This window comes from Tiliqua scincoides, chromosome 3, assembly GCF_035046505.1.
Source record: "Tiliqua scincoides isolate rTilSci1 chromosome 3, rTilSci1.hap2, whole genome shotgun sequence".
In the NCBI taxonomy this organism is placed as follows: domain Eukaryota; kingdom Metazoa; phylum Chordata; class Lepidosauria; order Squamata; family Scincidae; genus Tiliqua; species Tiliqua scincoides.
This window is the reverse complement of record NC_089823.1, coordinates 185,343,325-185,370,339: the sequence shown is the minus strand read 5'-3', so window position 1 is coordinate 185,370,339 and position 27,015 is coordinate 185,343,325. Positions and strand designations below refer to the sequence as shown.

At 42.6% G+C, this 27,015-nt stretch overlaps 1 pseudogene; it reads left to right on the top strand.

Moving 5' to 3' along the window:
* The first annotated feature begins 8,751 nt into the window (after positions 1-8,751).
* On the top strand, positions 8,752-8,868 carry LOC136646440 (5S ribosomal RNA; annotated as a pseudogene).
* The last annotated feature ends 18,147 nt before the right edge of the window (positions 8,869-27,015 follow it).

Genomic DNA, 27,015 nt, shown 5'->3' with positions numbered 1-27,015 from the left:
TGCAAACTGGGTACCAGTTCACCATGGTAAGTATAAGATTGGGCTGTGTGTCAGGTATTCTTTCTTTACTGAAGACACCAAGTGAAGGTGGGCTGAGGCCTCAGAAGATGCTGAGTGAAGGTGGACCTAGTCCTCAGAAAAAATAAACACAAATTAGGAATCTTTCATTAGGAACTAAAAGATAGAAGGTTCAGAAAATAAAAGATCAAGCAGAGAAAGCACAACCAGTGGTTCTTCACAAAGACATCAGAAGGCTACATATGGCACTGAGCAGTAGGAAGTCCCTATTCACAGGACATACGTCTCCAAAATTCTTTTCCGCGAACCTAGCAGGAGTTGCATATGGTCCAGAGAAAATACTGAACTGAAGAAACAATGTAATTAGTTTGTAAATCAGGTTTAAAATCTGTCCTCTTTTGCATAACAAATAATGTACAAATTGTAGTGATTTGTCCAACACAGGCTAAGTTAATCACATTTTTGAACCAGGATGTGATGGCAGAACACAAGTTCCTCATAGTGGAGAAATAGTAACTAAACACAAATCAGTATTTGTGTTGATTTGCTCTCTGTTTTTCCATTTTGCCAATGATGAGAATAACTCAGCAGCTGCAGCTGTCTTGTGATCTCTTTAGAGCCTATAACACCACTGTTTAGCTTGCTGTCCAAGTGAAATAAATATTGTAGAAGATGATGTGCATTCCATCCACCCAGAATAGGGGTGTGTCATCCAGCCATACCCCTCATGCCAGTGCACTGTCTCCCTTGGTGTCTGGGCAATCACTGCTTGTTTGCAATGGCCAGAAATGAAATGTGCAGAGCCTTTTCTCTGCAGATTTATAATCCTGTCTGTCCAGTTCCGCTTCATGCGAATGCTCAATGGGGATGTCTGAATAGAACTTTCCTCTGCTTCCTTTGTTATCAAGCTTGGTCTTTTCAAGCCTTAACTATTGAAGGCTGTAATCTTAAACATTTTGCCAACACTGCTCATTCACTCGCACGTGTGTGTTCCTACATGTGTCTTGAACGCACACAAAAGTACTGAAATTGAATAAAATTGGGGGAATTAGCAATACTTCCGGAGTGAGAGGTCAAATTTAATCGTGTCTGCAATTTTGGCATCATTGAAATGGGTGAACGGTGCAAACAACCTCAGAGTGCCTCTAAATTAGACTACCAGAAACCATGAGACTGGGTTTTCAAAAGAAAACCAAGTTTATTAAAGAAATATAATAACAATTTTAAAAAAAAAACATTCAAATTAAAAGTGATTAATTTGAAATTAAGGAATCATGAAAAGTGATTATTAGTGATTCAAAATCACTAACAATTAAAACTCAGTTTACTTTCAGTTACTTTGCCTAGGAGATCAGTTACAGGGCTGAAAGTGAAAGAAATACTGTCATGAGGATCAAAGGGGGGGGGGAGAGATTCCCACTCCTATTCTGCTGGGCAGGTTTTGAGGACGAAGTTTGTCTAAGCAGCAAGGGCAGCACTTTATGATTCCAGGTTCCAGGGGAGAAAAATAGAGGCTTCCTGACAACATTGCCAAGCAAAAATGTGGAGGCTTTCAGCAGGGAAGAAAGCGCCACCAAAATGGAAAGGTATCATGAGGAGGATGGAAAGATGGGAGTGGAGGGCTTGTGCTTTTTCTTTAAATTGTGCTTGTTCCTCTGCTGGTTTGCAAGGATAGAGGGTTTGCCCACACTTTCTTCTCAAAGTGTTGGCAAAATCCTATCTAAGGATTGCAGAGTTTGTGTTCTGCCATCGCTAACCATTGCAAAAGTGCCGTAAAGCCCTTTGCAATGGCACTATAGTTAGGTGTGCTGGTGGGAAGGCCAGAATGGAGGACGCCCACCAGAACAGGTAAGTTCTCCATTGTGCAGGGCATGTTTAAAGTTTCTGTTTTGCAAATGAGCTAGATATATTTTCTGGTGAAAAACCTATGGCTTAAAAGAGCATTTGGGGGGGGAAAAAAAAAAAGACAAACGGATCATCGAACTGGTTAAACTGGAGTAGTTGTTAAAACTGAAGTAGCTTTGTATGCAGAACTTTGGGCTTTACTGGGTTTATGGACAGTGAGCAGCATAAATTATAAAACAAAGTAGTTTGGACAAATGGGTTGGTGAAAATAAGTTGAATCGTTTAGCGTTATAGAAGATCTAACCCATTGGCAATGTGTTTGACTTGCCTCTTTAAATTCTTCACAGGGAGCTAATTTTGTCAGCTTGCCCTTTACAACAGTGACAGTGTAGCATAACTGATTAGACTGCAGCAATCTGTTTGGAATGAAAGTTTGACTGCATTTCTCCGAGGTCTCCCTCTTAACAACAGAATCAAAGCAATACATCCACAGAGTATAAAATCATTTTCTGGTATCCTCTGTCTGATCTCTCCTAGCTAGGATTGAAAATGTTCAAGTAGTCTATTTGTATATACAGAAGCAGAAATATAGGCCACAGGACTGGGGGATTCATTGGCCCTCAGGAACAGAGAAAACAAGTCAATGTTTATACTATTATCAGAAACTTTTTAGAGATGCCCATATAGCTTCCATCCTTTGGCCCTTTTCACAAAGATGCTTCCAAAGCATCGTGTACACAGGTGTATGTCATTACATTTGAGATCCCAGATCCCAAGAGGATTTCAGAATTTTGTCCAGGACCAAAATGGAGCAGAGTTCCATTTTCATTGCTTCCTTTGTTATGACTTCAGACTGTTCTGAGATTGGGTCAGGAAAGCAGCAGAGGAACAACATCAGACCTTGGTCTGCAAGATGTATTCAGTGTGTCACACTTCCTATTTAATGCTATAGTTGTTAATATTGTTGAAAAAATGGAATTGGAAGCTCACCTCTCTTCATTGCCACAATTCTCAGGATCTAATAATCAAACCTAGATAGATTCGTGTCCAGTTTCCCATCAAAAATCACTGAGAGGAGAAAAATCCAAATTATCCATAGGAGCAAAGTGACATATGGCATAGTTTACAGTTGTGACAAAAGCTTGGCTGCTACCCAGTTTAAACATGTTTTGCATCCATTTTAAGTTTGTTGCATACTTCTCATCCTTTGAGACTTTTGATGGAGGATTCTAAATACCATGAAACTGCATAGGTAGATTTCACCATTGCCAACAGCCCAGCTCTAAGTAGCTTCGATGAAGCAGGGCCACATGGCCTCCTCTGTATTCAGTGCTCATTAGGCACAGGCTGAAGGTCTCCTTGGGTAAGGGAATATTTTTCACCCTATGGGGCTACTCAGATCTCCACCAGCTATTCAGTTGGTGGAAGTTCAAGCAGCCCCTTGTAAGATGGCCAGGCCCAGGAAGAAGAATAGAATACAGCAGAGGAGGCCTCTGCCTATCCTGGCTCCCTCCTGGGCCTGATCGGCCCCCATTTCACCCTCCCCTGCCCCAAAACTCCTCCTCCCCACTTCCATTCCACCCTTCCACCACCCTTGCACAACCTCTGCACCACCCAGATCTCCTTACCTCTGCCAGTGGGTGGGGCCTTGGTTGCAGCACTGGCAGGACAGTGCTGGCCTCCCTGCTGGCTCTGCTTAGTCATTGAAAATATGTCTTATGGCACATTTGCAATGCTCTAGGCTGGCACAGTGGCAGCTGTGCTGGTGGACAGTGTGCATAGTATTGCACTGCAAGAGGAATTGTTTCGTTTTTCCATATTAAGGTCCTAATTGAAAGAGAGTTCATTTTGAAGAGCTTTTCATAAGTTCATAATATATATACCAGGATAAGTTTATAGTTGTCAACATTAATTAGTATCGATCATCAACCACAACAGTGTCACGGGTCAGCTAGTTTGGACACTGGGTCCATACTTATCAAACAGCACATCCAGCCTAGCAAATTTCCTGAACAAGTCAGCTGCCATAGATTATTTCCAAGAGGAAAGAGTCATCATTTGCTCCTGTCCATCGCCTACTGCTGGAAGATTTGGCAGGGGGGGCAGTGCAGGGCATTGCCTCAATGCCTCCAGCTATCTGGTACCAACCCTGAACATCAATGTTTATAAAAAGAGAGGCTCCCTAACTTTGTACATAAAAGTTTCAATTTCTAGCACTTAATGATTTAGAAAGTTCAATTAACTGACTCAACAAGTCCCAACTTCTGCTTCGCACCCTGTTGATGATGATAGAAGCTGGTCAGGGGCATTCCAAGCTGCTCTGCAGTGAAACCGACAACATTCCAAGTGAAACTGACAGTGTCCCCAGCAAAAGAGACAGTGTCCTGAATGGAATTGACAGCTACAGTAATGGAGACATTCTAATATCTGGAAAATTACAAACCTTCAATCCCAGAGACGCTGGACATTGCAGCTTTTTCTGTAATTTGGCTGATCTGATGTGACTTGGACGTAAGTGTAACTCCAATGACCTTTGCCGTTTCTGATGTGTCTGCTACAGCTACAAACGAATATAAGACCTTCAAAGGAGATGCTCTGCCTCCTTTGAGGGGATTTAGTAACTAGATAGAGCACTAGACAGAACTTTATGAATCAATAGTCTAAATGGCAACATTTCTGAGCAGCATCACCTGCTCACTTAATAAATGTCTTCCATCTGGCCTGCTTCCACTGTGTCATCAATTATACATAGCTTTTTATTTCAGTTTGGATGGCTTGATGTGTGATACTTGCAGGTTCCCTCCCCCCACTCGTCCCTGTTTGTGTGCATTGCTTTCCTAGGACATGAGATTGTGGAATTCATGATCAGAGATATTGTGGCAGTTCGCAAGCAGTGCAAAAAAATAAATAAAAATAAATTATCAGCAGCTCAAAAACAACAGAGCAAATCAGAGAAATGAACGGAAATCTCAGTTGGTTTTGTATGGTTCATGTTTCACTTTCACCAAGTACTGAAGGCCTTCTTGCAAGTAAAGGTGCACAGGGTGCTTTTCCCCTGCAGAGGCTACTGGAACTTGTAGTCCCATTGCAGCCCTGGCAGAGCTAAGATGCTGTGGCAGGGCCTGAAGCACACCAAACCACCTTCACCACTAATCCATTGCCCTGCCCTAAGGCAAATGCTTCAAGTGTCTTCAGGCTGGGTGTTAAGGGAGGTGGCAACGGAGGTAAGCTTAAGTGCTTCCTGAGTCGAACACTACCTTCCCTAGTCTATCCTAAGGCAAGCCTTGGGGTGGGAGGAAAGGAAAAGGCTCAGGCACTTTGGGGACACTGTGAGTACATTACCTCAGACATGGTGGATAGGTGGCTGCTTGTGACTGGAGCCTGCACATCCCAAGTCACTACTAATATAAGATTAACATCTATCAGAGTTTTCACGGTGCCACCTGCATTGTGGCATTCTCTCCCAGGGACATTTTCCAGGCTGCCTCTCTGCTGCAAACTTTAGGAGATCATAAAATTACATAGGGTTGCAAAGGACCTTGGAAGTCATCTGGTCCAACTCCTTGTTTGGTACAGATCTGTAAATAGTTTTGTTCCGCCAGACTTTCTGAGAACTAGGATTGTTCTGCTTTTCAGTGTTAAATGATGTTCGTTTTTGTTGAATCATGTGTTTTGCTTTTACCATTGGATATTTAATTATGTTTTATTGTGTCTTTATAATGTGTAAGCACCTTTGAAAGCCCTTGTGAAGAACATTTGAAACACAAAGAGAAAATAAAGATCAGTGGATCCAAAGAGATCAAAGATAATTTCCCCTATGGAGCAAAAGTGTATTAAAGTGTTTGAAAGTACAGAAATTATTTATGAAATAAAAAGTCCTATAATTTCAGATACAGAGAAAAACAGATCCATCATGTGAGCCAGATGGTGGCTAAAAATACATTGAAAAGATGGGCTTAACTTTGCTTTTTATGAGATTCATGGTGTCTGACCACTCGGATGACAGAGATAGTATACACACATGTTGGCAACCTTCATTCTCGAAAGACTATGGTATCGCGCTCTGAAAGGTGGTTCTGGAATAGCATCTAGTGTGGCTGAAAAGACCAATTCGGGAGTGACAATCCCTTCCACACTGGGAGCAAGTGCAGTCTGTCCCTGGTCGGTCTCCCTGGCTATGGGCCTTCCTTCTTTGCTTCTTTGCCTCAGACTGTTGGCCAAGTGTCTCTTCAAACTGGGAAAGGCCATGCTGCACAGCCTGCCTCCAAGTGGGCCGCTCAGAGGCCAGGGTTTCCCACTTGTTGAGGTCCACTCCTAAGGCCTTCAGATCCCTCTTGCAGATGTCCTTGTATCGCAGCTGTGGTCTACCTGTAGGGCACTTTCCTTGCTTGAGTTCTCTGAGATAGTACAATGAGAAATTATATTGCCATTTTCCTCCAATAGTGTGTACTATACCAGTGTAATCCAGGAAGCTACTTTTAAAGCCAGAAATATTCCTGATGCGTGTTGCAGTACTGACATCCTTTTGGGGAGCCGATGACTTGCTCTTTTTATAACACAGGGTTTGCCTGGTGATTTCTGCCACATTCAAGCAGTTTTCCTATTGTTCTCTAAAAGTATTATTCATGTCTTGGTTTTCTACAGCGGTATAATGCATTCTTCAGAAATCATTTTGGAAAGATAGTGATTTGATTAAGGTGATGCATTTGAAATGGCAAAGGTGCTGCTACCTCATCTAGAAGAAATGGACAAAGTTGGCAGATGTATGCGACGATAATGGGAAAAGCACCGTCCTTACAAGGCCTTTATAAACCTCTGTTTTATTTTCTTCCATCTCGTTTTCTACCTTCTCTGCTGGTATAACTAAAACACTTGAAACAAATAAATACCAAAATAGATTTCACCTTGGTCAGCAAGCCTAGTTTCTAATTAGCTTTTCTTTCTTTATTGCATCCTCTTCCTTGAACTGAACACTTGTTAGAGCTTACAAAACACTCAGATAAATTCCACAGCACTGAATTTCAAGTGTCCTTTTAAAGTCATAGTAGCAGCTGCTAAGAAAAGCAGGAATGAGTCCTCCAAAAAGAATTAGATGATAAATGGTACTCTTGAATTTGATTGACTCTCCCTAGAGTCACTCTTAACTCCTCAACTTCATGTACTGATTTGGTAGGTGCCCAGTGATAATCCTGTTCACTGTGCATTGAATGAACCAAAACTACTGCATATTGATCATGTACCCCCAAGCTGCTCATCCCACATTTGTTTCTGCATGCTGCAGAGAGATATGTGGCAGACACACATTCCTTTTTTCAACTTGATTAGGGAAAGCACACTTTCAGCAGGGAGACATTTTGGAAATATAAGAGTGCAGAGAAAGAATGATCTTATTCAATATACTCTTGGAGAAAAGAAAACTGCAGCTTTTCTGATGAATTCTTATTGCAAAACCAACTTGTTTAATCTATGATTAATATCATCCTGCAGCAGTAGCAGACCTAGTGCATTGTGAATGGGGCAAATGCTCTGGGCACTGAGTCCGCAAACCTCTAGGACTGCATGGGAAGCCTCACTGACTGCTGCTGCTGCTACTACTACTACTACTAGTAGCAGTACTTACTACTACTAGTAGTAGTAGTAAGAATTTTTATATAATACTTTTCAACAAAAAAGCACAAAGTGGTTTACAGACTACTACTACTACGACTACTACTACTACTACTACTACTACTACTTATTATTATTATTATTATTATTATTATTATTATTATTCCAGGTTGGCAAGGGACCCTGCCTTTTTATACTCACCTCTTTAGTTTCCTTTTCTTTAAGTTATTGGGACATCTTTCTTTCTTTCTTTCTTTCTTTCTTTCTTTCTTTCTTTCTTTCTTTCTTTCTTTCTTTCTTTCTTTCAATGCACAATTTCAGGTTTGATTTTGTTTGTTTTTAAAAAGGTATAAACTGAGTATTTGGTCTTTTAATAAAACTCTTTTGTTGGGGCCTTTAAAAACTGGACAGGATTGGTGTTTGTTCAAGTTTTTGACTTGTTTTGTAAGAAAGAAAGGGAGAGAACAAGGTGAGGAGGGGGAGAAATGGGGTGGAGATTAAGGCTGGAAGATGGGTGGCTTGAAGCTAGGAAAGGGGCAGTATCATTGGTAGTAGCACTACTGGTATCCTATCCCCCTTCCCAGTCTCAATCTGCCTTCCTGGATGTGCTCAGACTTGTACCAGCTATTCCAAGTTAGACCCATTCAGGTGGTGAGAGCTTATCCCTGGGCAAGGGAACAAATTTACCATACCTGGAGGAGAATTTGAGGCCTGAAATAGCATGCACCCCATTGTTATAGCTGCATCACTGCATGTGCAGTTATGTAGAATTGACTGCTCAGGTTTGATATTTTCCTGGTGAACCTGTTGCGTGGCCTGAGAGGGATTTTGCTTTTTAAGGTGGAGGGAAGCTAAATTCTAGGTTAATCCCCCCATGTGGCAGGTTTTATGAGGGCCAGAGGAAAGGAGTAGGGAGTTTGGTGTGCCCCCTTATGTAAGCAGAAGTCAATGAGTGAGGCCAAATCCTATCCAACTTTCCAGCCCGGGTGTAGTCGTACCAATGGGGTGTCCATTGCATCTTGTGGTGGGAGGTAGTTATATAGGCCTCCACAAGGTAAGGGAACACTTGTTCTCTTGCCTCAGGGTTGCACTGCCACTGCACCGGCGCTGGAAATTTGGATAGGATTGGGCCCTAAGTCAGTACTAATCCATTGAGGTTGTCTGTCCCAGGGAGGCTGGCTGGTGAGCCCTCAGGCTTGGATTGCAAAGTTGACCTCAAAGGCTTCCCAGCACAGGGGAGGTGGTACAGTTTAGCTTCTTTGTCCCTTTTGGGTTGGAATAGACAGCAACTGTTACCCTGCACATGCCTGATCTCACCTGATCTCGGAAGCTAAGCAGGGTCAGGCCTGGTTAGTACTTGGATGGGAGACCGCCTGGGAATAGCGGGTGCTGTAGCCTTATACCACAGTCTTTCGAGACTGAAGGTTGCCAACCAACCAGAGAAGATTGGTATGGAATAGAGAAGCTTGTCAACTCATGGGCTGCAGCATTATGTCAGGGTGGGAATGCCCAAATTGGGAATATACAGTGGTTTTCTGTGTCCTCTAGGCTAGATGCCTGCACTAAAGGTGGGAGGAGTTATGAGGCTGGGCCCACGGCAGGATTGCTCAAGGACGTGATTGACTTTTCAGTATAGTAGCCCAATTCATATTCCAGGAAAGTTGTCTCATATGTTTATTGGTGGGGGTGCACTGGCAATCAAAAGAATTGTATGCAATGTCATCCTCTGGTTGCAAGATTTGGGGGAATTTGCAGGAGTGCTTAACTGCCCTTTGCCAAGCCTGCAGTTGTGCTAGATCTTAGAGCGCTTAACTTCATCTTTGTTACACATGAAATGATATATTCTGTGATGCATGCAGTACTGCTAGTGGGAGCTATTTCCTCTCTCGCTCTCTCACTCTTTCTCTTGACGGCTACAGGGCATAAATATCAGGTAATCACTATGCAGTACATGTTGACAAGTTAACCTCCTAGTAAATTGCTACACAGGAGGAGGATGTGGCTATTTACATACTTAAAGGGCAAGTATATGAGAATATCTTTCTGCTAGACTGTATTCAGTACAGCACCATAATTACTTTTAGACCATAAGCTCCTCAGGGACAATTGCCTCTTGCATGTTTACTGAGTATAGGTAAAAGGAAATGAATTTTCAGGGAAGGCACAAAACAGGGTCGCAGCCTTCTATCCTCCATTCCAGCAACCATCTCCCATTGCCCAGTTCAAATCAAGTGAATAATATTATTGGAAACTGCAAAGTGACATTGTTCCAAAGTAATTTCTTGTTTTGTTTGGCTGAAGCAAGGATCTGGCATGCACCATTGCCAATGGATCCACCACCTATTGAAACCTCCCCACCCCGTTCCGCCCCTCCCCACCCATTTTTGCCCCCCTCTGCCTCCATTCTTCCCTCTCTGACCCCCTCCTATGCTTGCTTATCTGCTACAGCAAACCCCCGACATGCATAAGAAGGCTCCAGCCGTCCCACAGGCGCTACTCTGTGTGCTTCCAGAGAGTGCTTTACAGGTGCTTTGCAGCATTCCACTGGCAGCAGGGCCCAATAGGATAGGATTGTTAGTAAAAGAACATCTGCTTTGCATGCAGAAAGTTCCAGGTTGAATATACTATCTCCAGGTCGGGCAGAGAAAAATTGCTGCCTGGAACCCAGGAGAGCCACTGTCAATCTGCATTGACAATACTGAGCTGGTAGATAAATGGTTTGACTCAGTTCAAGGCAGCTCCTGGGTATCAAGCAAGAGGCAGTTCCTCAGTTCAAGGCATGTACATGATGGGTATGTACAGTCTGAGATTAGCTGGTCGCTCATCACGAGGGCCAGCTAGGAATTTTTTTTCTGCCATCCGAATTGGCCATTGATGACAGTTTTTGTTTTTTTTTTGCCTACTTGCAAGGGAGGGACGGTGTGTTCAGTAGGTTTCATGTTTTAAAAATTGGTCACATGTTAAATAAGTGGCCCAAGTTAAACCCAAGGTGCAGTCTGGTGTCTTTGTTAGGGGTTTTGAGGGTAAATAGAATGCCAGATAAGGGGAGTGGCAGCGAGATGCAAGTAATCTTGTATTCTCCCTGAGGCATCTGGTGAGCTGCTGTGAAATACAGGAAGCTGGACGAGATGGGCCCTGGGCCTAATCCAGCAGGGCTTTTCTAATGTTCTTATGTGATTTTGCTTGGACTGGGACAAAAGCACAGTAGCTATATTTTACTTAATGTGCTTTCATTTAATACTTCATCTGTACAACAAACTTGCGCAAGATAGTGGCGTACCTGGGGGGGCAATACAAATGCACCGGGCGCCAGGCTTGGAGGGGCGGTGTGTCCCACCATCTACCACCCCCCCCAGTGCTTCCCCTCGTGCCACTCAGGGCCTTTAGCCCAGAGGTGTTCTGAGGGCCGGAGAAGCAGTAAAGTCCTTGGAGGGTCCCGAAAAAATCACTTCTGGTTTCACAGTGAAAACCAGAAGTGACTTTTTAAGCTCTTAGAAGGCTTTCTGAGGGCTGGGGCAGCTTCCCTGGCCCTCAGAATGTCTTCTAAAGGCATGAAAATGTCACTTCCAGTTTCCTTCGTGAAACCAGAAGTGATGTTCTTTGGCCGTCCGAGGCCTTTACAAGGCATTCAGAGTCAGGGAGGGTGTGTGCTGCCTCCCTGGGCCTCCAGAGGAGAGGCAGGGAGTGGCAGTCTGGCAGGGGGGAAGCAGGCTGGGGTCCCAGCCCTGGGCGGTACCAGGGCCAGGACTACCACTGGCGCAAGAGAGATTTCATATTTTCATTTGGCAGTTGGAGAACTGAGGGTGAAAGGGAATACCTTCCCCAAGATCACCAAGGCCAAGGAACTGAGAGTGAAAGGAAATTCATGACTGATATGGAGTTGAATCCATACTGCCTAAATAACCCCCTCCTCCTAAAATATCCCATGGATTCTTACTAACATTATATACACATTCAGAGACTGAATTAACATATCTGGCTATGGCTGCTTTGTAAAATGGTACCATCCAAATATAAATAGCCTTATATCTTCATGTTGCTTTGAAATTATATGAGTGTGTTTTAATACATTCTCCCCCTCCCCCAGTATATTAACCTATGACTAAAGTATAGTTTTAATAAACCCAACCAGTGTGCATTTGCTTCAAGGACTGTCCCATGAGACTTCTGGCAAATTGAGTTCGTGGCTCCTAGGCAATCCAAGAACAACTTCAGAAACACATGCATTGGGAAATAGCTTGATCCTTCAAAAGCAGGTGTGTGTCATTAAAAAAATACAAAAGGTCAACTATATTTCAAACTATTTGACCTTTTGTGTTGTATTAACTATTAGTCTCCGTATTATTTTGCAAGAACATAATACAGTGCGTGCCACTGGATGCAGAAGCAGTCATTAAAGAAATAGGCAATGTCTTCTGATGTATTTCCTTAGAACAATGAGTTTGGGGAAAGTGTACCAGCTTGGGCGTAGTAAACTAATAACAGAAGCATGAGACAGAAATAACACTAGAGTCATGTGGTCTATCCTTTGGAAGCAGAATACTCTCAGTCAATGGTTCTCAAACTAGGGCATCACGATGCCCCAGCCTGGGGGCCCTGGCCTCTGCCCCCTTAAGGGGCAGCGAAGGGGGAATGGAGCGAAGCGATCATCTGGATCGCACCACTTTCAAGGGGGGCAGGGGCTTACCTGCACTCACCAGAGGCTGCAGCAGACTCCCAGGGGTGTGGGGAGCCCCATACAAGCCTCCACAGGGCTCCCCAAAGTGCGCAAACTGTCAAAATAACAAATCACAACCAACTTCTGGTTTTTAGTCGCAAAACCAGAAGTGGCTCATGATTGTTATTTCAACAGTTTGCACACTTTGGGGAGCCCTGCGGAAACTGGTGCGGCCTCTGATGAGTGCAGGAAAGCCCTGCGCCCCTAGAAAGTGGTGCGATCCAGGCAGTCGCTTTGCTTTATTCCCCCCTTCCCTGCAAGAAATTACAGCAGGGCTCAAACTCCTGGAGAGTTTGAGAACTGCTGCCTTAAGTTAATTCACAAACCCTGCTATTACAGACTAGTTTGCATAAAACGTATTATATCGCGCTACAACAGTCAACCAGTGTGCACAATACAAAGATATGTCTAGTTCAGGGATTCTATGTGTCGTTTAAAAGTCCTATTTGGTCCATATCTAAATTGATATGCTTTTCACTACAATGGGTTTTAGTCATAATGACTGGAAGCCTTTTGGTTGAGCATGCTTCCTCATTTACAGGCCAATCCTATCAAAACTTCCCCACCCCACTGATGCAGAAATGCGAGCTGCATCTTACGGTGAGGGGAGCAGTCACGGAGGTCTCCTCAGAGTAAAGGAACATTTGCTCGCACCCGGCAGAAGGCCTCCTCTTACACGATGGATCTCCTCAGTTCTGCACCAACTATTTTGCTAGTGTAAAAAAAAAGGGGAGCACAGGATTGAGAAGTAGCATAAGATACTGACACACAGGAGTGCTGGTAATAACCATGCCTGTCACCCCATTTTGTCTCCTGCCCTCTCCTTCCCCTCCCAGACACTCTGCCCATTCCTCCCCCTTCCCACCCCGTTTCACCCATTGCCTGCCCCGACTGCCAACTAACCAGCACTGGCAGACGGTGGCTTCTCCGCCAGCCCACATATGTGCCTGGCAGCCATTAGAATTCACTTCTCCTGGCATCTTCTCATTTTGCCAGTGGAACACGCATTTCCCAAGTGGAAGAAAGGATAGGATTGGGTTGTAAGGATGTCATCCGATATACACTTCCCTGGTAATAAGTCCCTATTGAAGTGTAAATGGGACTTACTTCCAAGCAGACTTGCCTAGGATTATGCTGTAACATGCACATCTCTGTCTGTGTGTTTATCCTTGGGGAAAGGACTGCAGTTCCATGGCAGAGCACATGGTTTTCCTGCAAAAAAGTCCTGCCCTGGCTCCATGTCATATATTTCCAAGCAGAGCTAGGAAGGAATAGGCACTACTGAACTTACTTAGCTTTTGGATAGCACTTTTTGAGTTTGCAAAGAACTTCACAAGTATTGTCTTGAAGGAATCCTTACAACAACCACATAAGGTAAGGAAGTATGATCTTCATATTGCAACTGAGGCTGCAGGGGAGTTGCTTGTCTAAAATCGCTAAGGGCACTATCCTAACCAGGTCTACTCAGAAGTAAGTCCTATTTTGTTCAATGGGGCTTACTCTCAGGAAAGTGTGGTTAGGACTGTGGTCCTAGTGAGTTTATGGCAGACATGAGATTGAAAGGGAAAGCCCCTATTTGTAGTTCAGCTCTTTGTAGTAGCAACTAGATGGACCCATGGCCATTTCTCTGTGTTCACATATCAACAGCACTAGGGTTCACTGCTTGCTTGATTTATCAGGGAAAACAGCAGCATGGGGGATATAGCCCAGCAAGAAAGGCACCTCCTTAGGATGCAGCCAGCACCTCCTCTCTCATATCTTCAGTAACTTCAAGCTTTCAACAGGATCCTCAACTCTGCCCATAAGCTGCATACATCTTCACACACGTTAAGCTCTCTGGTGCATTCAAGGCCATGCACGAGCATTAGAAAACATACCGAAATAAGATTATTGAAAAACAATTACTCCTTGGGGCAGATAATCCACCTACAATGAACTCTTCAACAGGACAGGACAATAGTTTTAAAAGAACATCTAGATGAACTGAAGGCCATTATGTGCTATTCTACAGGCAAAGAAAGTAGCTTAGGCCAATTTCAGATGCTTCACTGTCACAGCCGCTGGAAGTCAATCGATTTGCTTCCACTTGCACAGTGAAGAAAGGGAAGATGATACAGGAAAGACAAGTATGATTTCCCTTTTGATGAGCAGGCATTTGGCAGTTTGGAAAACCAACTAGGAATGAGTTTGCTCTTTCTGTGAACTGCAGCAACATCCTCCTTCAACAATTTGCAGGTTGAAAAAAAATCATTTAGCCTCTTTGGAGACTGTGAATGGAATTTCAGGTTTCCATTTAATGTAAGTATTCTGCCAATGGCTAATATACAGGATTCAGAGTTATTTTGTGTGTGTGTGTGTGTGTGTGTGTGTGTGTGTGTGTGTGTGTGTGTGTGGTAGAAATCATTATATAATTTTTTAGTGGACCATTTATGACAAGGGATATATTGATCTGCTGTTGTAAATGGCCCTGCAATGGTGCAAACATCACACCACCAAACCACACAAAGCATCACACCACCAAAGCATACCCCATTTGAGGTGGGGAGGGGAGATGGCAGAGGGTGGGCAGCAGGTTGGAGAAGGTGGATCTTGGCAGCAAAGGCGCACACTGGAAGCTATTCTTGATTTTCAATCCTGCCCTTCCCCCTTCCGCTCTTTGGACTTACTCCAGCAAAATAGCTGGTGGGGGGTCTGAGGAGACCCATAGGCAATCAGGCGATCTACTGGGAAATAAGTAAATAAGTAAGCAAGCATGGCTGCATGGCAGAAAATGGTGGAGGATAGGATTGGGTGTTGGTCTCTGAAATAGTTTAAGAATTTTGAATGTGTCATCTTGCTGCCTTCCTTGAAAGAAATACTATCAGAACAAAAACGCCTCCTTTTAGAATTTAGTCCAGCCCACACAGAAACAGGACATAAAGGTCTTGCCCTGACTGAGGATGTGGTGGACACGCTGAGGTGAGGTAGAGAGTGGGAGCCAACAAAGCCTTCTTAGGGGAGCTGGTTAGCAAGGTTCAGGAAGCACATCAGCCCAGCCCTATAGAGGAAGAAGCAGGTGGGCATGGAACCCCCCTCCTCATGACTATTCCAAGATCATCTTTCTGGGCAAGGCAAGAGAGCCTCTCATCTCTAACCCCATCCCAGTGACAACGCAAGAATGAGACCTCTTGAAACGGGATGATGAGAATGGGGAAGTTGGGGAAGAGGTTGTAGCACCTCCCCTATAGCCCAAGATTCTCCTCATACCCCTCACAATAAAATTAATAATGGCAAAACCTAGCCCAGTGTGCAGCAATGTGCAATCTAATGCTGCAATCCTATGCTGCTGTCACTTCTGCACTGATGTAACATCCATGTGATGTCCTTCATATCCTAAACCAAAGGTTCCCAAACGGATTCTGTTCATGGTGCCCTTAGTGTCAGAGTAATTCTTTCATGGCACCCTACAGTTCTGTCACTCAGAGCACAATCCTATGCATGTTTACTCAGAAGTAAGTCCCACTTTATTCAATGGAGCTTACTCCCAGGAAAGTGCGTATAGGGTTGCAGCCTTAGAGATGCAGCCGGAACTTCCAGAAAAATGTCCACAAATATCACGGTGCCCCTGTGAATTTGCTGCGATGCCCTGGGACACCATGGCACACAATTTGGGAACAGCCCATCTGGCACAAAGGTAATCAGGACCTCAGGCAACTCCTTGCCGAGCTTGTTAATCCATTAATGAAAATCTTCTCCAATTAGTCAGAAGCAATTCCAGCAGAACAATTGTCTCCTGCTGTGTTATGTTCTTTTTAAAAGTTTCTAAGGTCCCTCTGTAGCTGTGCAGAAGATGACTTCTGTAATCAATCTGCAAAACTGACACTGAAGACATCCAACGTCACTGAAAGATAAATCAGAAGGCAACTTGCAAAGGGTGGCAGTGAGCAGGCAAGGCTAATCTCTGCTTTTGGGGCCAAATTAAAGTGTGGTTCAAAGGGGTATTGCTGAACTGACTGATCCATATTTATTTACCAAAATCAAAATCTTGGATACTGTGTTATCTGAATCATGTTGAAATGTTTCACATGAACTAGGAGAGCTTTTCTTGGTTTACCTTGTACAGTTCCTGCACATTATTTATTTTGCCTGTGCTAATGGTAAGCCATCAGTCATCAGACCTGTAATCAGCTTTTGCAGAAGGCCACGGGCATCATTTTCAATCATTTATCCTGTGCCAGCTTGCCTTCCTCTCCTTATGAGTTGCCAAGAGTATTGCTGAAGGATATCCGATCCTCATACTATTCTCCTTATACATTTTTTTAAACAGACTATAATTGCTCCCCTTCTCTTCCTATAGGCTTGTTTTACATGGATAAGGAATACTGTTTTGTTTGAGGTTTGGTTACATAGAGAAGAGATACAAGGGTATCCTGATTATATTTGGTTAGCCTTTAATGACCATTTGCTTTCTGTGAGGCAGAAAGTATTGTTTTCTCTGCACAATCATTTCTGCTGAATGGAAAGAAAGAAGAAAAGTGTGCTTGCTTATCACTGCAAGCAAAAATAAGAAAAAGGGGAGTGGAGAAAAGTTTTGGTACCATTTCAGGCATGGAAATGGAAAACGATAGCAACTTTCTCAAACATACAAATAATCTCTACACTGTATCTGCTGGTACATTGTTTTGAGACCCACCTTTCAATGAAGCACATTTAGTGGAAATGAGAAGCTAGACCTTTTCAGAAGTTTTAGCTGTACTGTTGTTATATTTTGAATATTTGTGGTAAACCAATATTTGCCTACACTCTGCAGGAGTGGAACGGAAGAATAGAACTTTAAAAAAATGAATACAAATTCCTGGTAGACCACATGTAACCGATGCATTTGCTATACAATGCTATTCTCTATATTTTCTTTTTCCAGAACTTACTCATGCTGCAAATGAAGCCATGGCATTATTGTCTTACATACTTTTAAGAGATGCGATTTTAGATGGTGTAATAAATGAGCCGTGTGCCACTGAGTGAGGAAAGGGTGTCCCTGAAGACTATGGGCATACATACTCTCCAGCATAAGCTTCCAAGTGTTCAGTCACAGAATCAAATATATAGTAATGAATGGGCCTCATATAAACGTGTTCAAAGGAAATGTCCAAATGGACTTGGCTTAAGATAGAGCAGCATGCTGCGTTTCATTCATAACAAATCAGATCACAAATCATGCTGTTAGCAGTATTCATTAAATTCTCCATTCTGGTCAGCCAAGAAATACTGTTTCGATGTTAATGTTTCTCTCTTGGCTGTGGTTTCCTCACTTTTAACCAACAAGATTGCTCTGCTGCCAAAGAACGATAACCGCAATTATCCAAACCTGTAATGTCCCAATTCATGGCTCCGATATTCCCTTGGGGGCTATGATGGAAACATGAAGACTTGCATATAGAGAGGCTGCTCTCTCTTTCTCTTAGTGGAGATTACCTATGGAATATTCCATAGCATTGAAGAGAATGAGAGAGCTGACACCTGACACAATGAATCGGCAGGACTGGTGGCAGCCACGCATGCTATAGCTGATCCTCCATCCCCGACCTGAAATCATGACATGGCTGAACTCAGACTTGCACTGGCTATTTAACAGATGCAGGTCCAAGTAGATCCATTGTACAGGCTGGGGCTTTCACTGGAGCAAGGGGACAAATGAGACGTCAATGAGATCCCCAGCCTGCTCACTTCCAGCCTATGATGCAGTATAGTCTCTCTGCCCCTGCTGCCTTGGTGCTGGTTAGGATTGGGTTGTTAGACTACATTAGATGGGTGATCTTCTTAGCCCAGTACTACCTCTGTGAATGGGGTCCTGACAGATATTCTTTCCAGTCCAGCTTAAGATACTTTAACTGGAGATGTTTAGGCCCATGACTGTACGCATCCAGATCCTTTGAATATGGGTCCTCTATGGATCTGAAGGCTTCAAAAGGATCACTTCAAGGTTCTTTGGGTTATGTGGAATTAGCATTGCAGGTCACATCCCATGTGGTGATTGCAGCCACAGGACAGTACTTTCCTATCAACAAAAGTCCTGCTTTCTGCCATCACAGTCTTTCTATGCTTTGCGAGGATTACTTTGAACTGTAACAATAGAATTCATTACCTAGGCTCAGTTTCTGGGAACATCATTCATTTCCCCCTTGTTACTTGTTCTGCAGTCACAAGAGCTAAAGGAAGGTGCCTTGATCTTGAGCGAAGGACAATGGCACAATATATTTCCCATCAGCTGCAAGAAAGGTTTCAACCTGCTTTGTGCTGAATTCATTTAGGCATCATAGAGAGAGTCGGTGTCTGTATTAACTCCTAGAGGTGCTGCAGCCTTTCAAGTTCCATTTGAGCCTCTCTCTACCTGAAAAGATTTCTAACTAATCATGGACTTGATAGATATTGAGCGTCTTCAGTTAAAGGGGGGAGGTCTATTCCCCTTTAATATGCTGAGAAGGATCTTTATAAAGCTTTGTAGAAATCTCTGAAAGATTCAATTTGAGAAACAGTTTGTACCTTTATATCATTTGACCCCCCCAACCCCATCCAGTACTGACTTGGTATCTACACCACTTTGTACCACTTTCCTTCTTGTTTGTTTGCAGGCAAAGAAGCTATCTGAAGCTAATTTAGGGGAAAGCGAAGCCAAGTGCTCTGTATCCTTCACAGAAAATAGGCAGGTATCTGTAGAAGGCTGGAAGTAGGGTTGAAGTTCAAGCTGTGCTTCTAGATATCAACTTCCTTGTCACTGGCAGTATTTTAGATCTTTTTACTTCCTGACTGTTGCAAATTGAAGGAAGGTTGGATCCTAAGCAAAACTGAAACAGACCAGCCGCACTTTTCAGGAGCTCAGCTATATGAGCTTACAACTGATGGAGAGCCTGGATGTAGAATATTGGAGAATGCTGACAGTACCAAACCCCTTGATAAGTTTCTTAAGATCTAGCTCAATGAATTTCAACCTTTTTCATCTCATGGTGGACAAGGCATTCAAATTGTTGAGGCACACCATTAGATTTTTTTTATTTTTTTTTACAGTTGACAAGGCACACTGAGCTGTGAGTGGGAGGTATACACCCTACTAATAAATGGCCTTCCCCAAACTCTTGCAGCACACCTGAGGACCATTTGCAGAACACCAATGGGCCATGGCACACTGGTTGAAAATCGTTGGTCTACGTCTTTACAGATTGCTCCTTTTCTCAGTCTGCCGTATTGGCCAACTCGAGCAGGCACTGCCAGCAGAATGATGAGCGCCGGGCTACTGGTGCCAGATCCAGTCCCTGCCTCGATCCAGTTCCTGGCTAGTATGGGTAAGGGGGCAGGGAGGAGGCAAGAATTGGGGAGGGAAGGGCAGAACAGGGGTGGATTGGGCCTGGGAGGAGATAGGACTGGGGGCAGCAGCACATGCCATATCCTAATCCCCCACTCCTGGGGATCAGAGCCCTAGATAGGCTTAGGACATAATATTGAAGTTATTCCTGTCACAATGTGGTGTGCATGAGTCCATAAAAGGATATTATGCCATAGTTCATGATCCAAAAGGATGCAACGTTTTATTCTTTTCATAAGTCACAAATCTAAAATGTTAATTTTAACAGTGTTTTTTTTATTAAACAGCCCACCCATGTATCTCACAGGCACAAAGTGCATTGCACCGATAGCCAATATTACAACAGCAGTAGCAGGAGTGGTGACTCCAAAGGAGCATCCATGGAATCCTCCCCAAAAGGTTACAGTGTATTTATTTAACATGTTTAAATGACCAGTGCACACATATAACCACAGAACCACAGAAAGCAATGTTGATGTGATCATGCATATGCTGGCATCAATATTCTTTTTTGTGTGGTGTTTTATTGATGTGCAATTGTGCACACATCACTCTCTGCAGGGCCATAGCTAGGGGGGGTTTGCCCCCCCCAGCCAGCTGTTTGTCACCCCTGGCATTTTTTCCACACTTGTCATGTAAATGTGGTTGAATGTCCTCTGATTTAGCTCCTGTTCCTTGAGAGTTCAGCCCCTCCCTGCAGGCAGCCTCCTCCAATCAGCTCAGGCTGTTGATGCTTAGTAACTCACCTTTGGGGCCAATCATAGTGACCTGCTGATAGTCACAGGACACCAGAGGCATGAAAAAGCCTGGAGGGAATGTGCTCAGTGCCTTCAATCACCTTCCTAGGAGCTAATAGGCTATGCAGGCACTTTGCAGGACCCTGGAGGCTGCTGCTGAGTGACTCTGGCATCATTTGGAGGTGATCAGGCAGGAGATTTTAGATGGGCCATTTTTGCTGTTTGAGTCTGGTAGAGCCTTTCTCTTTGGGGGGGGGAGAGAAAAGCATGGCTCTGGCATCTGAGATTTTGGATGGACCATTTCTGCTGTTTGGGTCTGGTAGGGCCTTCCTCTTTGGGGGGGGGAGAGAAAAGCATAGCTCTGGCCTCTGAGATTTTGAATCTTTCCTAGAGATCTGAGTTTTTTTTCATGGGTATTGGAATTCAAAGTTAGTGTAAATTGGAATAATATAGATCTAGGCCCTAAACTCCATGCTGATATATGTTGTGGCCCTCCTGTGTATATGTTGGGTGACCACTGAACACTTGACTTCTTTGCTCAAGAGAAAGAGAAAGAGAAACACTTGACTTCTTTGCTCAAGCCTAGAAAAGAGACACCTGAAGGGGGACATGATTGAGACATACAAAATTATGCAGGGGATGGACAGAGTGGATAGGGAGATGCTCTTTACACTCTCACATAATACCAGAACCAGGGGACATCCACTGAAATTGAGTGTTGGGCGGGTTAGGACAGACAAAAGAAAATATTTCTTTACTCAGCGTGTGGTCGTTCTGTGGAACTCCTTGCCACAGGATGTGGTGCTGGCGTCTAGCCTAGACGCCTTTAAAAGGGGATTGGACAAGTTTCTGGAGGAAAAATCCATTACGGGGTACAAGCCATGATGTGTATGTGCAACCTCCTGATTTTAGAAATGGGTTATGTCAGAATGCCAGATGCAAGGGAGGGCACCGGGATGAGGTCTCTTGTTATCTGGTGTGCTCCCTGGGGCATTTGATGGGCCGCTGTGAGATACAGGAAGCTGGACTAGATGGGCCTATGGCCTGATCCAGTGGGGCTGTTTTTATGTTCTTATGCTCCTGCAAACAATTATGTTTTCATTAAAAGTGTGATTTTTTGCAATGGTTTGTTGACAGGTACGAATTTGTGAATATACACCACCAAATAAACAGACATTTAGTCTGAAGAACCTGAGTGCAAAAGAATTAGTGTTGAAATCTTCCAACATGGACCGTTTTTTGGTCAGAACAAACTGAGCTTCAAACTCGTGTAATCAAGAAACTTTGGAAACAACAGGTGGAGATAGATATATCATTGCTTCTGCTAGCACCAGTAAGGCAATTAATGAGAAGACTCCTGATGATTTAGCATGAGTAGGAGAGCCTATTAAACAAATTAAACTTGGTAAATATCCAAAGAACAAAGATGGCAGATCATTCAGATCAGCGTGGTTTTAACATTTTAAGTGGTTGGAATATTCTTCAAAACTAGATGCTGCATTTTGCTATCCGTGTCGCCAGTTTGTTCCATTTACTAAAGAGCAAGCTTACATAAAAAAGGGATTTAGCAATTGGAAGGCTGCATTGGATAAAACTAAATCAGGATTTTTTAAGCATGCTTTATCTGAGACCCACATGCAGGCTATGTTAATGTGGTCTGAAAGAAACCAAAGAACTGATTCAAACACATCTATTTCAACTCTAATTAATGACAATGTGCTTGAAAAACATAGGTATTACATTTCAAGCATTGTTGAAATCATTCAGTTTCTTGTAGCTAATGAGCTTCCAATGAGGGGAATATACAACATTGAAGAACATGTGGAGGAAAGTTTATTTAAAAACCTTTTCAAATATACCCTCAAAAAGGACCCCAAACTAGCTGAATCTTATAAAATTATTCCAAAGAATGCCACTTACCAAACCTCAGAAATTCAAAATGAAATAGTTAAAGTAATGACTGATCTCATTCAAGAGGACGTTTCCAATGACATAAAGAATGCAGATGCCCCACTTTTTTCTGTCTTGGAGGATGGAACAAAAGACAAAAATTGAAGAGAAAATATAGCAATTGCTACTAGATATGTTAAAGATGATGAAATTTATGAATCCATGCTATCCATAGAGACAACAGTTAAAGTAATGACTGATCTCATTCAAGAGGAAGTTTCCAATGACATAAAGAATGCAGATGCCCCACTTTTTTCTGTCTTGGAGGATGGAACAAAAGACAAAAATTGAAGAGAAAATATAGCAATTGCTACTAGATATGTTAAAGATGATGAAATTTATGAATCCATGCTATCCATAGAGACAACAACTGTTTTGGATACTGAGACTTTTACAAACACAACTTTAGATAAGCTCCAAAGGTATAGTTTAAATCTTAACAATCTGTTGAGCCAATGTTACGATGGAGCATCAGTTATGAGTGGCAAGAAAGGTGGTGTCCAGGCATTAATTAAAAAAAAACTGAAGAAAGAAATTCCATACGTCCATTGTTGTAACCACAGGCTGCATTTAGCTGTAGTTAAAGCAGCTGAAGTTGTGCCAATGGTGAGGGAATTTTTTGGACAATGTGTGGAATTATACAACTTTTTGTCCCGTGGGGCAGTAGCTGCTGAGTATGAAGGCAAAGCTCTTTCTCGTCTGCTGGAACAGAGATGGTCAGGACATCTTCAGGTGAGTAGGACAATTTTTGAAGAATACAAACATATATCAGAAACTCTTGAACTAATATCAATAAATAATGGAAAAAGATTTGCTGGGGAAGATGTGGTTCTTAGCACTGGTCTCCATCTTATAATGCAGAAGCAAGATTTTAGATTTTGTCTAGTGGTAATGAAAAATATTTTGGAAATTCTTTCTCCAGTAGATAAGCAACTCCAAAGTCATGACATTTCCTTGGAGCAGGCCTATAACTTAATTCAAGCTACAGAAAGTTCACCAGAAGACTTAAGAAACAGTGAGACTTTGAAATCAATTCTGCAGGAAACATCAAAACTGGCTAAAGAGGTAGAAGTAAAAATGCCAAGGAAAAGGAAATTTAATTCCTTACTTGATGATTATGTGGTGTCTGAAACAACAGATAACAGAGCATCATGTAGTGACACCCACAGTAAGCAAGTTTCTGACTTCTTTGAAATTCTGTATGTAGTGCTAGCCGAAATAAAAAGAAGATTCCACGACAATGAAGAGATTCTTCAGGTAATAATTGCAGCAGAAAATTTAGATGATGAAAATGGTAGACTTAATTATCTAAAAAATTTCAATATTACCATTCCAAGTAAAGAAGAAATGAAAGTAGTAAAACATTTCCTTGAGAAGAACAAAATAGAAAAGCGAAATTTCTTCAGTGAAATATACAAACACCGGAGTGCCTTTGAAGATTGTTACAGTATGTTAGCGGCAGTAAGAACTGCTGCATGTAGCATAGCAGTTTGTGAATCGACCTTCTCAGTGCTTACACGAATTAACAGACCTCAAAGACTATCAATGTCTCACTCAAGAATGGCTAATTTAGTATACCTACCCTTTGAGCCAAAGGGAACCAAGAATTTAAGTGTGGAAAAGATTCTAAGAAGATTCAATTCTCAGAAAGATAGGAGAATTCAGCTCTACTAGGTAGTTTCAAATCTTCTGTACCTTGCTTTTTAAAAGTAATAATAATGTAAAAAACTAATGATCCATGGTGTTGCTATATTTTACGTCAATATCTTTCCTCTTGCTTTTAGGTAAAGTAAATTTACTTTTTTCATCAGCAAATGAAAGACTTTCAATACAAGTAAATACCTGTATCATAGTGATATGTTTTACTTTTGCAGTGTTGCAAGTTCGTGTATTGCACTGGTGTTCAAAATGAAAGAACAAGTTGCATGTTATTTCTATGTAGACAAATAGATTTTACATTGCATACAGAGGTGCATTTATTCTATGCAGATCATTGTTAGATTGCTTTACAGATAATGAATGCATCTTTAAAAAAAACAAAACCCAAAATATTTCTTCCTAATGAAATTTGGGTTAGTTATGGGTCTTTGATGTTTCTCCATACTTATCCTTCATTTTGCACAGCAGTATCGATACCTGACTTAATTGCTCCCCCCCCCCTGAAAAAATGGTTCCCCCCCACCTCTAGAATCCTGGCTATGGGCCTGACTCTCTGTAACCCATCCTTGTATACCCAAGAGAAGGAAGACAGACAACAGGTATATAAGGTAACAGGTATATAAGGAAGACATGTATTTTTGGAAACCGGGTATTGTTTTGGAATTCTTTATGTAACAGGTTGAATCCAAAAAACTTACAATTGGAAGGAAAATAACCACTGATACTGTTCAATAAATGACTACATGGAAGTTCAAAGCATTGTAACAGGTCAGTTCTATTGCAGTTCTCATGTTATAGCTGTTCTTGTGTTTCTACATTCAGAAATGGAAAGATATCCTTGAATGTAGGATCCTTATGTGTTATTTGTTGCATTGGTTTAAAAAAAGCACTTTTGAAAGTAGAATATACCTTCTGTGTACCTTTGGATCCAACCCAATGTCTTTTTCTGGTGTCTGAACTTCCTTTCCATGCTGTAAAAACATGTTATATGATGCTAAAGAACAGTGCAATGTCTGTGAGAGAAACAAAACTGATGATCTCTCTCTCTCTCTCTCTCTCTCCAATACTGAATAGAAAGATTTCAGCAGCGTGGAGGCCAAGCTGCTGCTACAAGACCAAGATACGGCCTGAACTGTTCTGTAACGGTGGCAGATCCTGAGACAGTCTGCCATCTGCTCCTGTAAATGAACAATGCTGGCACTCTCTGTGTTGCCTAATACACCAGCTTGTACCCATCAGTCAACATCAAAAGGACAAACATTCTCAAGCAAAATAATCTTATAGGACTTAAAAGCACTGTTTGTTCATTTTGGGCAGCATCTTTTCCATCTGTTTCATTCGTGCATTGTGCTGAAATGGTTGTCATGAGATGTGCCAGCTATTTAGAGTATGAACTTGAGGTGCCTGCTTGCAAGAGGAAAAGATCATAGAGGCCTATTGGACTGGCTTTTGGATATTTACCTTTAGCTTTAAATACTTAACCTTTCATCATTTCAATCCACAGCCAGCGAATACAGAGTTCCACCTGAAACTTTAACTTTGAACTCTAGCATTTATTGCATCATGTCAAAAGCATGTTTATCTTTGATGCGCTATAGTAACTATAGGGGGTCCATTTTATAAGCCAGGGTTATAGAGACTGGAAAGTTTGGACTGATGAAGGGGAATGTTCCTCCATAATATAAATAAGGATAAATGGAGGCTGCATGTATATCCATGCTCTTCATTTGAGTAAAAGAGGGGAATTTTCTCCCATAAGAAACAATGGAATTAGGTAGGGATGAGAGTCCCTATTAGGGACTGTAGAGAATGGCATGCAGTTTGGAACACATACAAACTAGCAGGCCCCTGCAAGGACTGCCTGCCCATAACTTGAGTGGTGAACTTTGTGTCAGGCAGTGAACTGAAAGAGACAGTGTGTGTGTACGTATGGAGGGGGCGGTTATCCTACACTCATACACTGCTTCCCTCAGCCTGCTCCGTTTATCTAAATCAGGAGAATAACATTGCACTCTGGGTAATACTTCTAGTATCTTCTTCCTCAAACGCCAGGTCTAAAGGTCAGCAGAGGAAGGCTGTGGGCAATCCATTTGCAAGAACACTCTATGGGCTCCTCTTTTATAACAGCACCTTCTGGGTGCAAAAATATGCCTTGGGCTTGAATTGTAAATGTTGACATGATACGGGCAGTTGTGTAGCTAGGCTGGGGCCAGGGGAATGTGTTGCCCCCCTCAAGACAGAGTGGTGGGTTTCTGCTATCTCTGCTAGGGCGAAGGTGACAGCGCTTACCAGAGTTGCATGGTAAGCATCACGAAATCAGCCCTCCTGCCTGCTCTTGCTCAGTGCAGCTCCAAATGAAGCTGTTTCTGGGGCCAGGGCTGCCATGCATGGAGGACAGGTGACTGCACAAGCATGGGGGGGTGACTTAATGATGTGGGGGGTGTCATGTGGGGGGTTCCCTCCCCCCCCCGCAGCTACCCTGCTGAATACAGGGATTGTAATGCTCTGCCTTAGAAAGCACTCACTTATTATTAAGAGAAAATAATTCACATGTGGCTCCCTCCCCATTTTTTCCAAACAAAAACTTTTTTAAAATAAAGATTTTTAGAGATTCCACCCCCCAGCCCCCCCCCCAAATCATTCTGGATGTTTCCCAGGCCTTCACGTTTCTTGTATTTCCCATCCTTTGAGACATAGGAGCTATTTGATAGGATCCTATAACTTGAGAGATTGAAGCTGAGACTTCCTGCTTGTGCTTCATGACGAGTTACAGGCTACAGGTCAACAGAAAGACTATTATTACTCAACACTATGGAAAAGAAGAATTTGGTTCCCCATGTGGAAGTTTTAGTGAGTCCTCCAGTTTCACAAAAGCGAGTTCAAAAAAGACAAGGGAGTCGTATTTTTGGTGCTTTCGTGTTACAGTAATATTTCAGAGGTTAACACTCAGCCATCTTTCTAAAGCAGACTTTGTTCTGTTTTTCAGGCAGTCTCCGTGAAAGGTTCACCCCAGGACCTTGAAATCCTTTGACAGGAAAGCAGAACTAAAAAAAAAAAAAAATTAATGGGTCTTCTAGCCATTGTCATCTTCAAGTTGATCTTCCAACCTTTCACCCCTTCTCTAAGTGAAAGCTTCTCATGTT